This window comes from Apodemus sylvaticus, unplaced genomic scaffold, assembly GCF_947179515.1.
Source record: "Apodemus sylvaticus unplaced genomic scaffold, mApoSyl1.1 scaffold_66, whole genome shotgun sequence".
NCBI lineage: Eukaryota > Metazoa > Chordata > Mammalia > Rodentia > Muridae > Apodemus > Apodemus sylvaticus.
The window spans coordinates 1277255-1291450 of record NW_026263217.1 but is presented as its reverse complement, the minus strand read 5'-3'; the positions used below and the strand labels follow the sequence as shown (position 1 = coordinate 1291450).

Here is a 14196-nt window from a genome sequence, read left to right as displayed (position 1 = left end):
AAGTGATAATTCAAGCAGGACTATCGTGAAATGTTACAAGGCAAGTCCATAAATTTTGATTTAAAAATGAATCCCTCTGTATGCATTCTCTATCTCAAGAGTCGGATGGTTTTAACAATTTGAATTATTATAAGGAAAAACCTACAAGCAAATACAATGAGAATACTTAATGTCTTTCTGTAGGTGTTTACTGTAAGATAAAACAAAGTGCTGGTATCTAAACTCAAGTTCTTATTTCTCCTGCTGAAACCATAGTCTTTATTACCTATGTGACTTTGGCCATGACCCTACCAACCACCTCTACATTTCTAAGTTCCAGATTTGTGCTAGAAGAAAGTTAGATTTTTAAAGATTTTAATTAATAGAGAACTTGTCTCAACTCAGGCTTTCTAAAGAATACTTGTACGGCTACTGGATCTAACAATTTTCTAGGGCATACATGAATGACTGCTTTTACAAAGCATTAATTCACTTGGGGAGTGTGTAAGTCAGCTTTCTATTGCTATAACAAAATACCCAAGGAAAATAATTGACTTAGATAGAGGAAAGATTTATTATGGCTCAGCGTTTTAGAGCATTTAGTCCATAGGAGGCTGGCTCCATTGTTTTGGGGCCTATGGCAAGACAGAACACCATGGAAGGAATACATGATATAACAATGTTTGCTAACCTCACAGCGGATAGAAAGTGAAAGAGAGAGAAAGCAGCCTAGGTTCCAATATCCCTTCCAGATATCAGGCAAGGGGACCTAACTTCCTTCTTGGAAACCAGTAGTTCTCACCTTTCCTAATGCTGCAGCCCTTTAAAACAGTTCCTCATGTTGTGGTAACCCCAACTATTAAATCTTGTTGCTACTCCATAAGTATAATTTTGCTACTGTTATGAACTGTAATGTAAGTATTGGTGTCATCCTCCAACACTGCCATATCACAACCATGTTTAAACACATGCATCAGTAGACACAATATATGTCCACCACGTATGCACTGTCACCCAGACTCAGCAATCACAGACTCATATACAGCCCTCTCCAGGTGAGAGTAAAGCCAGACACACGTACAACCTCATTGGCCTAGACAACTCGGCACACCCCAAGACAACCACGTACAACTCTATTAGCACATCAAAGTGACTATTAGTTCTTTGATATAAATTTCCCACCTGCAATGTGTGTAACAGTGCTTTTATAGCTAATTCATTACAATAAGGGTGCAAGTCATGTTTACAAAGTACAAACTACAATTTCTGATCTGCCGCCTAAGGCTACTTTAACTCTATTTCATTGAAATGATGGCGCTACGGTCTCTAAGCTGTCCATCCTGCAGAGGTAGGGCATTCTGCACCCATAGATTCAGGCTGGTGTTTTCCACACAGTGACAAATCCCTGACATTCTAGTAGGTTAGTAGTTATGCCTAAAGACCTCTTAGATGGGAGAGATTATCTTGAGGGAAAACGCTTGGCTCCCAGAGCTAGACATAGAGAATTGCCTGTTTATTTGGTGCTTTAGCAAGTGGGAGCAATCCACCCTTCCCTAGCCCTACCCTAGCCCTGCCCCTCTACCCTTATTGAAGACTTCCCTGTGGGCCAAATCTCTTTTCTTTCCTCCCTCTTGGATTAGAGTCCTTCGAGAAAAAAGTAAGTGTGTATATTTTTCTGGCTGGGTAAAGGCACATGAGGTCAAAAGCTAAAAATTACAAATACCTGAAACATCGACAAAGTCAGGTTTTTTCTGTTTTTAGCCATACCAAGGGGCCAATGAGCCTCTGCAGAGGCTGGAGAACTAGAGAGTGATTCCATGAATGAGGGAGATGCCTACAGAAAATGCACACTACCTTAGAAAAGCAGAATTTTATGTCTCCAAATGACCTTACTAAGAAACACAAGACCGTTTATACCAAATTATATGCTGGAATTATCTGTACGCTGCAAAATTACTGCCTTCCCTTTCCTCTTATTCTTAAAAGACAGCCTCCCCAAATGGCTCAGGTTTGCCTTGAGCTCACTATGCAATAAAGACTGGCCCCAAACTCACGACCCTGATTCGGACACCCTAGTTCAAGGGTTAGAGGTACACCACTGTGCCTTGCATTCTCTGCGGCTTTTCTATGAATGAAAAATCAAATACTTTTTTTTCCACACAGGGAATATTGTATTGTCTTATATAAACCCAAGAGTTTCCCTATAGCCTACAGTTAAACCAGAAACCTCACAAACCTTTTCAGTACATGCACCTGCATGTTATTTGAGAGCATGTATTAATTTAGCCAGGCAAACAGTGAGCCTGTGAAACCCGCCAGCCACACATCTGTGCACCCCAGGATGGAGAGATCCAGAGCCCTATGCTGGTCAGGACCTGGAGCCTCATTAACTCGGGAGTAAGGCCCCGAGCCTCCAGGTAAAGGGGCTAGGAAGTGCTGCTAGGCCTCTACCCTTTTCCTACATCACACTGCTATGTGAGCTGCTATGGTCTAGATCAGTCCTCTGTGTCAAAAGCTTGCCTTCAAGTTTGCACTACCAAGTAGAAATAGAACCTTTAAAAACCTCAAGACTAATAAAAATAAGAAAATGGTGTCCACTGAGACATGAGTGTGCAGTGAGGCATGAGGTAGGTGCACACTGTAACATCACTTAGCTGGGCAAAGGGAGGGCTATCTCCACGTGCTACCACGTGGGTACCTTGGAGGGCTTCATGCCTAGTGAAAGTCCCAGGTGCAGGAAGCCAAGCACTGCAGTCTCAGTGCACAGAACAGCAGGAAGCTGGCTGCCCAGGAAGTCTGGACAGGGATTTGTGCCAACAGGTAACTTTAGTAAAAATAAGTTCCGTAGCTCTAATTTAAATGAAGTTTTAAAAGGCTAATGGGTATAAAAATTTAAAATGGAAGTTTCTAATTATTATAACTGAATTAAAAGTTAATACATTGTGCTTATATTTAGCTGTTTTAAAATATTCCGGATATTGGCCGAGCATGAGGGCCCACATTCTCTTTTCCACACCAAACCTCTCAGTGTCTGCAGTGTTTTCTCTCTCTAGGAAACATCTCTGCCTTCAGTTCCCAACATCACTGTCCAACCAAACCCACTTGTTGAGGCACAAATTCCAAGAGGCTCTTCTGGAAGATCACCTTCAATTCCCATTAAAAAATCATAGACCACAAATGCGTAACATTTACACAACTGTCCAGGGAGGAAAAGTCACCAGGAAGAGAACTAACTCCTCCTGCCCATGTGGCTCCAGACAGAACCTCACAGCATGCTCACCAGTTAATAAACTTTCAGGTTTTTGGTTTTGTTTTTAAGGGGGAGTGCTGTTGCTTGCGGTTTTTTTTGGGGGGGGGTGCTGGTTGGGAGGGGGATATTGTTTGTTGTCTGCCTGTTCTGGTTGTGTTTGCTTTGGAGACAGGGTCTTACTTTAGTCCAGGCTATCCCAGAACTTACTATATGGCTTAGGCTGACTTCAAACTCAGTCCTACATCAACCTCTCCAGTGCTGCTGGGCCTTGCAAGCATGAGTCACTATAGTCAGAGAACTACCATTTCTCAATTACATCCACTGTTAATATCCAAATGGTAGTGTCACTTCAGGCCCTAAATCTTTTTCTTTCAAAGGTTCAGTCCCATACAGACTATACTCTTGAACAAGGTTCTCATTCTCTTCATCTCTCTTCCCACTTTGAGACATGGTCTCACTAAGTGCTTATGGCTGTCCTGGAATTCACTATGTACTAAGCTAATCCCAAACTCAGATCTACCTGCCTTCTGATGCTGGGATTAAGATATGCACAACAAATAGATGCTGGCCTATTTATTGTTCTCTAGTATGCCTGGAATTCACTCTGCAGCTCAGAGTGGTGTCAAATGCACAGCAATTGTTTGGCCGCAGTTTCCCTACACAGATGAGCTCCCACATCCTAGAATATTTCATTTATTATAGAAATTAGCAACAAGCCACTGAAAAGGATGGAATCATAGCACATCTATGTCTCTCTCTCTCTGTTCCTCTCTCCCTCCGTGTGTGAGTGAGTGTGTGTGTGTGTGTGTGTGTGTGTGTGAGAGAGAGAGAGAGAGAGAGAGAGAGAGAGAGAGAGAGAGAGAGAGGGGAGCATGGGGTGGGGGAGGATTTCCTATGGCAGTAGCCCAATTAATGGTTCATAAAGAACCATTCAGATACTGTGTCTGGGCTGAAATCCAATTAAGCCATTTCTGTGTGAATATCCCCAAAGAGACATCCTCTGAGTTTCAAGTGGTAATAGGCATAATTACCCAGATTAGCTGTGTCAGCACTTCTGAAATGGAAATCAGACAAGAACACAGAGATCAACATGGTGAGCCTTTTAGCAGACACAAAGGACCAACAGGCATGTCAAAATCCATCTGGCACAGGACCAAATCCCATCTTGGCCATCCAGATAATCCTCATCCCATGTGAATCCATACATTTATTTACACATTCTGAAATGATCAATGTCAACTCCACACAGCAACGTGGTGTGCTGGAGAAACAGTCAAGAATAGATTTTGAACTCTCTCTGAATTCATAATTTTATTCATCAACCTTATGAAGTATATCCTTGAAATTAGTCTCACAAGAAAATATTCGAGCAAAGCCAAAAAACAAAAAACAACAACAACAACAAAAAAAGCCAAAAAAACAAAAAACAAAGAAACAAAGAAAACCCCAACAAAATCAAAACCAGAAAAACCTGGGGCACAGATTTGGGAAAGGGTCCAAAAATGAATTAAATTACCCCTTTGCTTTGCCATCCAACTTAGAACTGGCAAAGCAGAGTATCTGCAGTTACAGTAGGAGGAAGAAGAGTGCTGGAAGCAGGCATTCAAAAGGCAGCAACATTCCACATGCAGCCATCTTTATCCCAAGCAAATCCTACCTGAGACCTACAGAATTAGAATAAACACATGCTGCTGACTAAAGGTCCCAGTGTTCACCAGTTGCTAGGGCAAAGAAGAGGAAATAGACAGAAGCCAACTAGAGACACCTCAAACTATGAACAGAATGACTGGCCTGTGTGAGGCATGGGATGTGGAGGACTCAAATGGTTCCACACTGGAAGCAAACCCAGGTGTACAGCCTGCAGGTATATATCATGGGGAGGCTACTACTTAAGTAGAAAGCCAGGTTAGTCACCTTGTTGGCAGAACAACATGAGAAGTCTTACTTATTAAGGGAAAAGTACTGCATGCCCGCCAAGCGAAAACACTGCAGAAAAGGCACATCCCAGACACTGCCCCACCCTTCTGAAATAAGCCCAGGAGTGGGGGGTCAAAGTGGATTACAGGAACACACAGCCTAACTTCTCAATTTTATTTGCTTTAAGAAAATTTGTCTACTAGAAAAAACAAACTAAACTTTTAGGTTGCTTCTAAAACTGCTCTGTGTTATACAAACTATCAGCCTTACAGTAAACATCCTATGAAGACAACCCCAGTAACTTTATTTTATATTAAATATTGGTTATTTTAGATAAAAATCTATGAAAGTGTATCTAGTCTTCCTTTGCAGAGACTAACATCTAAAACAAAAGATGTCCATGACATTTCCTAGAGCTTCTCAGAGAAAAACTTTCCTAACTTTTCTAACAAGTGAAAATGAGGTTTCCCAAGTGTCATCATGCTAACACTAGTCTTCCATTCAACAAGCATTATGGAACAAATACCAGAGACTGGTTGCTATCAACCTTCACGTGCACAGATGCAGAAGGATGAGGCTGCTAACTGATACTGACTGAGACTTCATCAGTCATGTAAGTTTAAAACTCAGCTAGAAAGTAAACTTTTCTCATGTGATATGGAGAATGAAGAGAAAGGATTGTCTTGCTTTTTTGTAAACATTAAATAGCGTAGAATGAGCCCAGTAAATACCATGCATATAGGGGCTCTATTGCTGCAATACAACACTATCACCAAGAGAAATTTGGGGAGGAAAAACAGAAGTTCAATAATTTGTCAGATTGAACTGTTAGAAAATGCTCTCCAGTCTCTTATCTGATTCTGTCTTTTTTTTTTTAACTGAGCAAAAGAGAACATTTACAAGGCTCTATTCTCCAGGCACTCTTCTCCAAGGTCCCTCAAACACCACCAAAAGGATGCCACCCTGCCCCTGAAGAACACAAACACAACCCCCTCCCCCTTGAATTTCTATTCCTTCTCCATACTCTGCTGTGAAGATCACTCCTACCCACAGACAACAAAAATCCAGATGATTTGCCACACTCCTGCAGCAGCAGATGGTGTAAGTCTGCTTTCTGTTACTGTGTTAAAATATCTGAGAAAAGGAATGTCAAAGAAGCAAAGGTTTATTCTGGTTCACCTTCAGAGCTCAGGCCTTGGTGAGTTGCTTTCGCATGATACAGCATGTCATAGTTAGGGCTACAATCACTATGTTGAAACACCATGACCAAAAGCTAGCTGGAGAGGAAAGGGTTTATTGGGCTTCCTTCCACATTGTAGTCATCACTGAAGGAAGTCAGATGGGAAATCCACCAAGGTCCAGACCTAGAGCCAAGGCCTGATGCAGAGGCCATGCTGGAGTGCTGTCTACTGGCTTGCTCAGCCTACTTGCCTAAAAAAACCAGGACCACGAGCCTAGGGATGGCACCACCCTGGCAGGACCCACCCACAGTGGACCAGGCCTTTCCCCATCAGTCACTAATTAAAATGCTCCACAGCAGGATCTTATGGAGGCATTTTCTCAATTGAGAAATTGAGAAATTTCACAACTGTAGTTTGTGTCAAGTTGACATAAACTATCCAGGACAGAACACCACAACGAGAACGGAGGTGAGACAAGGCCACTCACACCATGGAATCAGAAAACTAAAAAGAAAATGGAAGAGTTTGGAGTTTGTGTCCCCATGTCCTCTCCAAGGGTATGCCCCAATAACTTAACTTACTTCCTCTAGAAGGTTCTAACACTCTAAGGTTTTACTCTAAAAGGCTCTATCACTTCAAGTAGCACAGATCAACGGCAGACAGAACTTCCTCTCAGACCTGAGCTCATTTTCAACCTTCTGCATGTTAATCACATACATATATGTCCTGGTTTGTGGTACTGGGGTCTCTCATACATAACTCTAAGTGCACTGGTGCCCATTATCCAAGGATTCACGTCCTGTAGTTTAAGTCACTTCCAATTAACCACAGTTTAAAAATATTGTCTTGACTCAAGAGAAACCAGTTTTATTATAGAATGAGGTTATAAAGGTTCTATCTTATTAGCTACTGCTATTAATCTCTTACTGTGAATAATTTGTAAGTTAACTCTTATTGTATGATGCATACATGCAGGGAAAAAAAAACATAGTATACATAGTGTTTGGTACTAGCCAGTTTCAGATGCGAGCTGGGTTTCTTAGAAAATATCGGCTGAAGACAAAGCAGATGTTCTCCTTGCCATTTGGCACTGGAGTTCAATCTTGGGAACTATGTGCCTCAGGGTCCACAGTCTAAATAGAAGAAATAGACCTTGATGCTGGCAGTCACTTACTGGACATGCCTGGGGTACCATGGACATACATTACTACATTCAATCCTAACAGCCATGTGACACCTCATTACACCCATTCACAGCACAGAACTTAGATAATTGCACAGGGCTAACAGAAACAGGTGACTTCACAGTCTGTGACCTTTAACTATGTTCACAGCCCTGGTGTAAACCTGTAGATAAAATGGGACAGATCACATAGATGGCCACCATGCTAACTCCTCCAGTCACAGAGTGTATCAGAGGAGGAATCACAAAAAGGAGCCCCACAAACACTGGTGCAGAGACACATCAAATGACATCTTGCAAACAGTGTTCCCAAATGAGACCCTCTTGTGCCCGCTGCTAAACTCTGCATAGGAACAGCAGGGATTCGTACAGCCTTTGTACAATGTGTCTGGCTTGGCTTTTAGCTTCTGTTTTTTAAAATGCCATTTGAAGTTTCTAATCACATTTCTCCCAGGTATCCTTAAGGTCTTCTACAGCTAAGAATATCGGAGAAGTAGGCAAGGATGCGTACGGGTAGAGACCAATGGCTTCCAGAGGTGAATGTGCGTAGCCTGGTAGACTGGACCAGAAGAGAGCCATCTGTTCCCTTTCCGATGCTAACTGACGCAGTAGCCTTCAGGCTGCTATTATCTTGTTTTCTCACAGGTCATCAGGGTACAGCTGGCCCTTAGTGTTCACGGAAGGCTGTTTTCAGGAGCTCTTGTCTATCAAAACTGACATATTGAAATTTTACAAGATGGGTAAAATATAGTGTCATATTTACATGTAACATACATACATTCTCCATACATAGACTTAAGTCATGCATTTAATGGTACTACATAAGTAATGAAACTATTTACAGAAATGAGAGGACATGTGTTCAGTAGATTCCGTTTTTTGATCCAAATATTTTACATCTATCTGAGGTTGGTTGCAATGGTAATATAGTGAGGAAATCAAGAAAACAATGGCAGATGAAACAAAACACACGGCTGCACAACCGAGAGAAGAAGGCTAGCCTCACAACAGAGACATCATGTAAAGGGTCACCAAGACTCTCTGTCCAGCCATCAACAGAACACCCATAGGAGGATGGCAAGGAGGACCTTGAGGTTTTCTGGGCATGACATGGCTGCTGAACAAGACTGGATCTACCAACATTCAATCACAGATAACAGAGGGGCTCATGGGAGCCCCAACCACTCCCCAAGGAGGAGGCAGAGGTGGGGGCTGTCATTGTTACCTATGCTTCAGTGAGTCACAAAACAAAGAAAAAAAAAGTCTGGTTGGTGGCATATGCCTTTAATTTGAGCACTTGGGTAACAGGTGTGTAGATCTCTGAGTTCAAGGCCAACCTGGTTTATTTAGCAAGTTCAGGGCCCCGGGCTACATAACAAGACACTGTCTCAAAAGCAACAAAACAAACCAAACAAACAAAAGAACAAGCCCCAAAAGACAAGATAGTAGGAAGACTTGGTGAGAAAATGGAAGATTGGTATACAGGGATTAAAAAGGGCAGGAGTGTTAAATGGAACCAGAATGTATTATATGCATGAACAAACTTTCAAAGAATAAACTAATGAAAAGAGGTATCAGCTCTCGCCTGTCAAGCTGACAAAGATGAGGCACAATGGCCATGGCCTGCACCCCCTCCAGACGAGCTTTGTTAGGGCAAGTGCTGATATTTAACAAAGCAGGAAGGGAATAGTTAGGAATTCTCTCATGTATTCCAGCAATGTTTTTTTTTTTTAATATATAAACTTATTTCAAAAGAAAAACATAAAATAAATAAAATAAAAATTAAATATAAGGAAAAGTGCTTCAGGCACAAGAATGTTATAGTGCTCAGGCTGGAGAGACCAGTCTCATTTGTGGGATATCAGCAGAGCAGACAGGCCAGGGGCAGTCACAGGCTGAGATATGAGAGAGACTGGAGTAATTAATCCACGAGCACTTAATTACTGTAGTGTTAATGGGCTCACTCCAGGCTTCCTATCTAGGCAATACATGAAAACATAATTTTTAAACCTAAAATGGACAGATCTCTTGGGAGCCTCGAAATAGACTTTATTTACTCTCCTAAATTGGTCTTCAAATTTTGAAGTTACATTTTATTGACTTGAAGTGTACTTCACATAGCATTAAAAATGTTATTTGAAAAAGGAGCAGGGCATGGTGGTGTATCCCTTTAATCTTGGTACTCAGGAGGCAGAGGCAGAGGCAGGCACATCTTTGAATTCAAGACCAACCTGGACTTATGGATCAAATTCAGGACAACCAGGGCTACACAGTCAGACCCTGTCTTTAAAAAAATAAAAGAATCGTTTCTTGGCCTTTTGGCTAAGATCAAGTGTAAAAAAATAAAAGAGTGTACAATTCCATAATCTTATTTATTTATTTATATGTGTGTGTGTGTGTGTGTGTGTGTGTGTGTGTGTGTATAAAAATAAACTCTGGTGTACAAAAGTCTTTATAAAAAGAGATCAGAGAGTTGTATGTAAGAAATAGTGAACTTGGCCTCTGGTGCCAGGAACAGGAAGTTCAAAGTGGACCTTCTATTAATACATTATTCTTTCAAATAAAATGTTTTTCAGCAAAATATCCACCTTAGGCAGAAGAGAATAAACCCTTCAAACTCCATTTGATGTCCTAAGGACATCTGTGTTCACAGTTCTCCTGGAGGCCAAATGACGCTGAAAAAGACAAAGCACCCATAAATGAGTTTGTTATAATTGTGTTCTAGGAAACAGATTGAATCAGATTAACACCACTGTCCCTGTAGCCCTGTTCAGATGATTACACTGCTTAAACCTGCAAGTTCTGCCAGCTTAGGAAACTCATGAAACAAAAAAAAAAAAAAAATCAATGACAAATTAATAATCACACCAAACCACCAAATTTCTGAGTAGCAGATTCACAAGTGGCTTCTTCTTGTTGAAAGAGCATGTTGTTTCTACAGAAAAACAAAGGCAGACAGGAGGCTGACATGCGGACACTTTGTCTCATCCGTTTGTGGCTTGGAAAGATTGGGCATCTGTTTGCCTCACTGCTGGGAATCACAATGAAGCAGTCTGTCTTGCAGTCTTACAAATTCAAGGACTTGTAGCTTCCATGCTAGGACAGCCCTCTCCTAAAGGCATCACCAGAAGCCACACAAAGAAAGCATGGCTACCTGGCTTCCCTCACACAGTCCACCAAAAGCCCTGAAAAGGTCTTTCATTTGTCCATGTCACGTTCTCTATTCACATAGGCCCTTCTGCATACACAACTGAGTGCCACGTTCTCTCTCTATTCACATAGACCCTTCTGCATACACAACTGAGTGTCACGTTCTCTATTCACATAGGCCCTTCTGCATACACAACTGAGTGTCACGTTCTCTCTCTATTCACATAGACCCTTCTGCATACACAACTGAGTGTCACATTCTCTAGTCACATAGGCCCTTCTGCATACACAACTGAGTGCCACGTTCTCTAGTCACATAGGCCCTTCTGCATACACAACTGAGTGTCACGTTCTCTCTCTATTCACATAGACCCTTCTGCATACACAACTGAGTGTCACGTTCTCTAGTCACATAGGCCCTTCTGCATACACAACTGAGTGTCACGTTCTCTAGTCACATAGGCCCTTCTGCATACATAAGTCTTATTGCACCTGCTTTTGTCAAAGAGAAATGCTGACCAGGTAGGATTTGCTTCATCTGCTCCTCTCTCCAGTCATCTGTCTACATGATAGAACAGGATGAGGAAAGCAAACTTCTCAAATAGCATTAAAGGAACCAAACACTCCTCGTCATTCCTACACCCAGGGGAGACATCACAGGGAAGCCATCAAGCTCCCAAGGGATGGCCAACAGATCAGCCCTGACACGTGCACTCGGCTCATGTCTACCATGCCCAGACATGATCTGTGCAAACAAACTGAATTGCCACTGTTCCCAGCAGGCCTTCCATCCATGCTTATATACATGATTAAACTACTGACTCCGTTTAAAAGGTACTGAGTAGAATCACTAAACAGTGGGGACAGGATCTAAGAAATATCATATGAGGTGATTTCCTCACCAAGTGAAATGCCTACCACCTAGGTAATGTAACCCAATAAATGGGTCCACAATCACGTATGTGGCTTCTTACTGATAGTAAAAGCCGGGGAGCAGGAGAGGGAGAGAGAGGGAGAGAGAGGGACAGGGAGGGGGAGAGAGGGAGAGAGAGAGAGAATGCATACCTCAACCAGAGTTCCCCAGGCACTCACAAGTGCAGGTCACATGTACTGTGACTCTGAATGAATTCCAGGGGAGAATGCCTCAGAATCAGCCCGAAGCCACAGACCCTACAGTGCTGCCACTGATGACACAGCGAGCCTCCCCTCACCTGATGTATGCACCCAGCTTAGCCTGCTTCTGTGAGGCTGGGATCAACTGAAATTAGCTTTCCAAAACCGCTTGTTTGCATACATGGCTTATCTCAAAAGAAACCAGCACAACTCGTGTGATAATTATACTTCTGTTTATGAACCTGGGCAGAGAAGACCATTGATTTTCTCATGACTTTCCATATCAAATGACCGGTATCTTTGAACAGTCTTAGCTGTAAACATCTGGTTTTGCTGAAAAAGCAGCAAAGGGAAGAGGAAGGAAGACAGGAAGGAAGTAGGGTGAGGGGTAGGTCTGGAGGGAGAAACACAAGCCCTCAAATGCCTGCTGGAACTTGACAGGTTTGCTCAGCGTCAGCATACCCTCACTTGGGAACAAGTGGTATTGTGTTAGAGGCTGTTCTAGCATTATAGGGAACTTAACAGGAATTTCCACCCTCCTTTGAGTGTGGGCAACCAAAAATGTCCCAGATGTTGCCAACTATCCTTTGGGTCTTAAAATCATCCCAGTGAGTACTGAACCAGATGACATGTAAATTACAGAAACAGAAATAAGCAGACAGGGATATTCATGTAGTTTCTAACTATCTTGGCATATGATTAAAGTATTTAGACAGATGTCACTGTAATTATCCCTTCTAAAATAACTGAATAAGTAGCACGTTCAGTGACTCAATATCAGGATTAAGTCAATTACAATATCCAGAGTTAGGAGCATGTCTTGCAATTCTAGATTGGGCATACTTTGCCAATGAATGTTAGTATACTTTTAATAAAAATTTAGGAAATATATTTTTATATTTAGGAATATTGTATATTACCACTATATATTTAGGAAATATACAATTAGGAAATAAAGACTTAAATTAGGATAATATATATTATTTTCTAGAAAACAAAATGTCCAAATACATGAAATGTGCCACACAGAAAGTGAGCCTCTAAGTAGACTTGGTTCCTGGGTTGGTGAGGTGCATCTGCGTAGGTTCAACCTCTTCACAACAATGAGCCACCTCAGCATTGGTTCTAGGAGAGAGGACAGAGCGGCTCAGGTCCCTTACAGAAAAAAGAGCTATGGATGTGTCCTATGCACATCTTCCTAGAATCTAGTTTAACTTCCTTCTAACTTAAGAGTTAATTTGTGTGTGTGTGTGTGTGTGTGTGTGTGTGTGTGCGTGTGTACAGCTGTTAAAATACAATGCCTAGAGAATCACACAAAAGTCTTGAGTGAGTATAGGTTAACACCATACACCCAACTGCGTACACATCAGCAGAAAATGTGCACACACACACACACACACACATACACCGATAAAGAGCCCACCGATAAAGATGGCTGTTTGCTATAGTACATGAAAGCTCTCTGAAAACACCTTGTTTGGCTTTGGAACCACACAGTGAACATAATGACTGGGTGAATGTCTGAAATCTAAAAGCAGAATGAAATAAATAAATTAGACGTTGAGTTGGTAGCATAAATACAGAGACATCATTCTGAATAACTTGGAAGACAATAATCTGGCCATGCTCCCTAGTGAGATAAATCATAAAGACAAAAGTATTTTCAGCTATTTTTGGTACTCACTTGTTAGCAGTAACATTGATAGATACTTGAAACATTTATATGTAGTATGTATAAATGAAATGTAATTATCAACCCAAGAAGTAATCACGTAAACATACCTAGTTACTATCTCCAAGAGGAAGCACATACAAATATAAAACTAAGAATTTATAATTTTAATTTTGAATTAGAAATGTCAAATGAATTTATAATATATTTCAAAACAAACAACAAGTTTTTAAAAGTCCTTTGTCAGCTGAAAAGGCCACAATGGCCAAACAGGGGCAACAAGAGCCTCAATTCCCAATGTGGTTCCAAATTCTAGTTTATAATTCTACCCCACCATTGCTCTTTTGAGGACTGCAGCCTTTGTCTGAGGTGGGCTCCATCTGCAGGCCCCAGGCCCACTTACCTGCGACTAAGGTAACTTTAGAGCCATTGCTACCTTGCAGCTCTCACTGGCCAAAACTGGGCACTCTGAACAGGGGTCAACCTCAATGGATGAAAATACTTCAGAAGTATCTCTTCCTAATTTCTAATTCTCTTTTTATTTGAGGTTATACTGCAAATAAGCCCCCTATAAAATACACATACTTCAAGTTAAAAATGTAATCACCATACCACCACAGCACACCCCACCTAGCACCTCAACACAATGCACACCAGGTTCTCCACAAAAAGTCCCACAAGAGTTCACATTCAGTAGTCAAAGTACAGTTTCTCCTGACTGTGTGTCACTTTTGTACTACCCTAAAGCCAA

At 41.6% G+C, this 14196-nt stretch overlaps 1 protein-coding gene across 1 annotated transcript in view; it reads right to left on the bottom strand.

Moving 5' to 3' along the window:
* The window catches only part of LOC127676134 (uncharacterized), a 107712-nt gene that overhangs the window by 28326 nt on the left and 65190 nt on the right, over positions 1 to 14196 (bottom strand). The window lies entirely within an intron of this gene.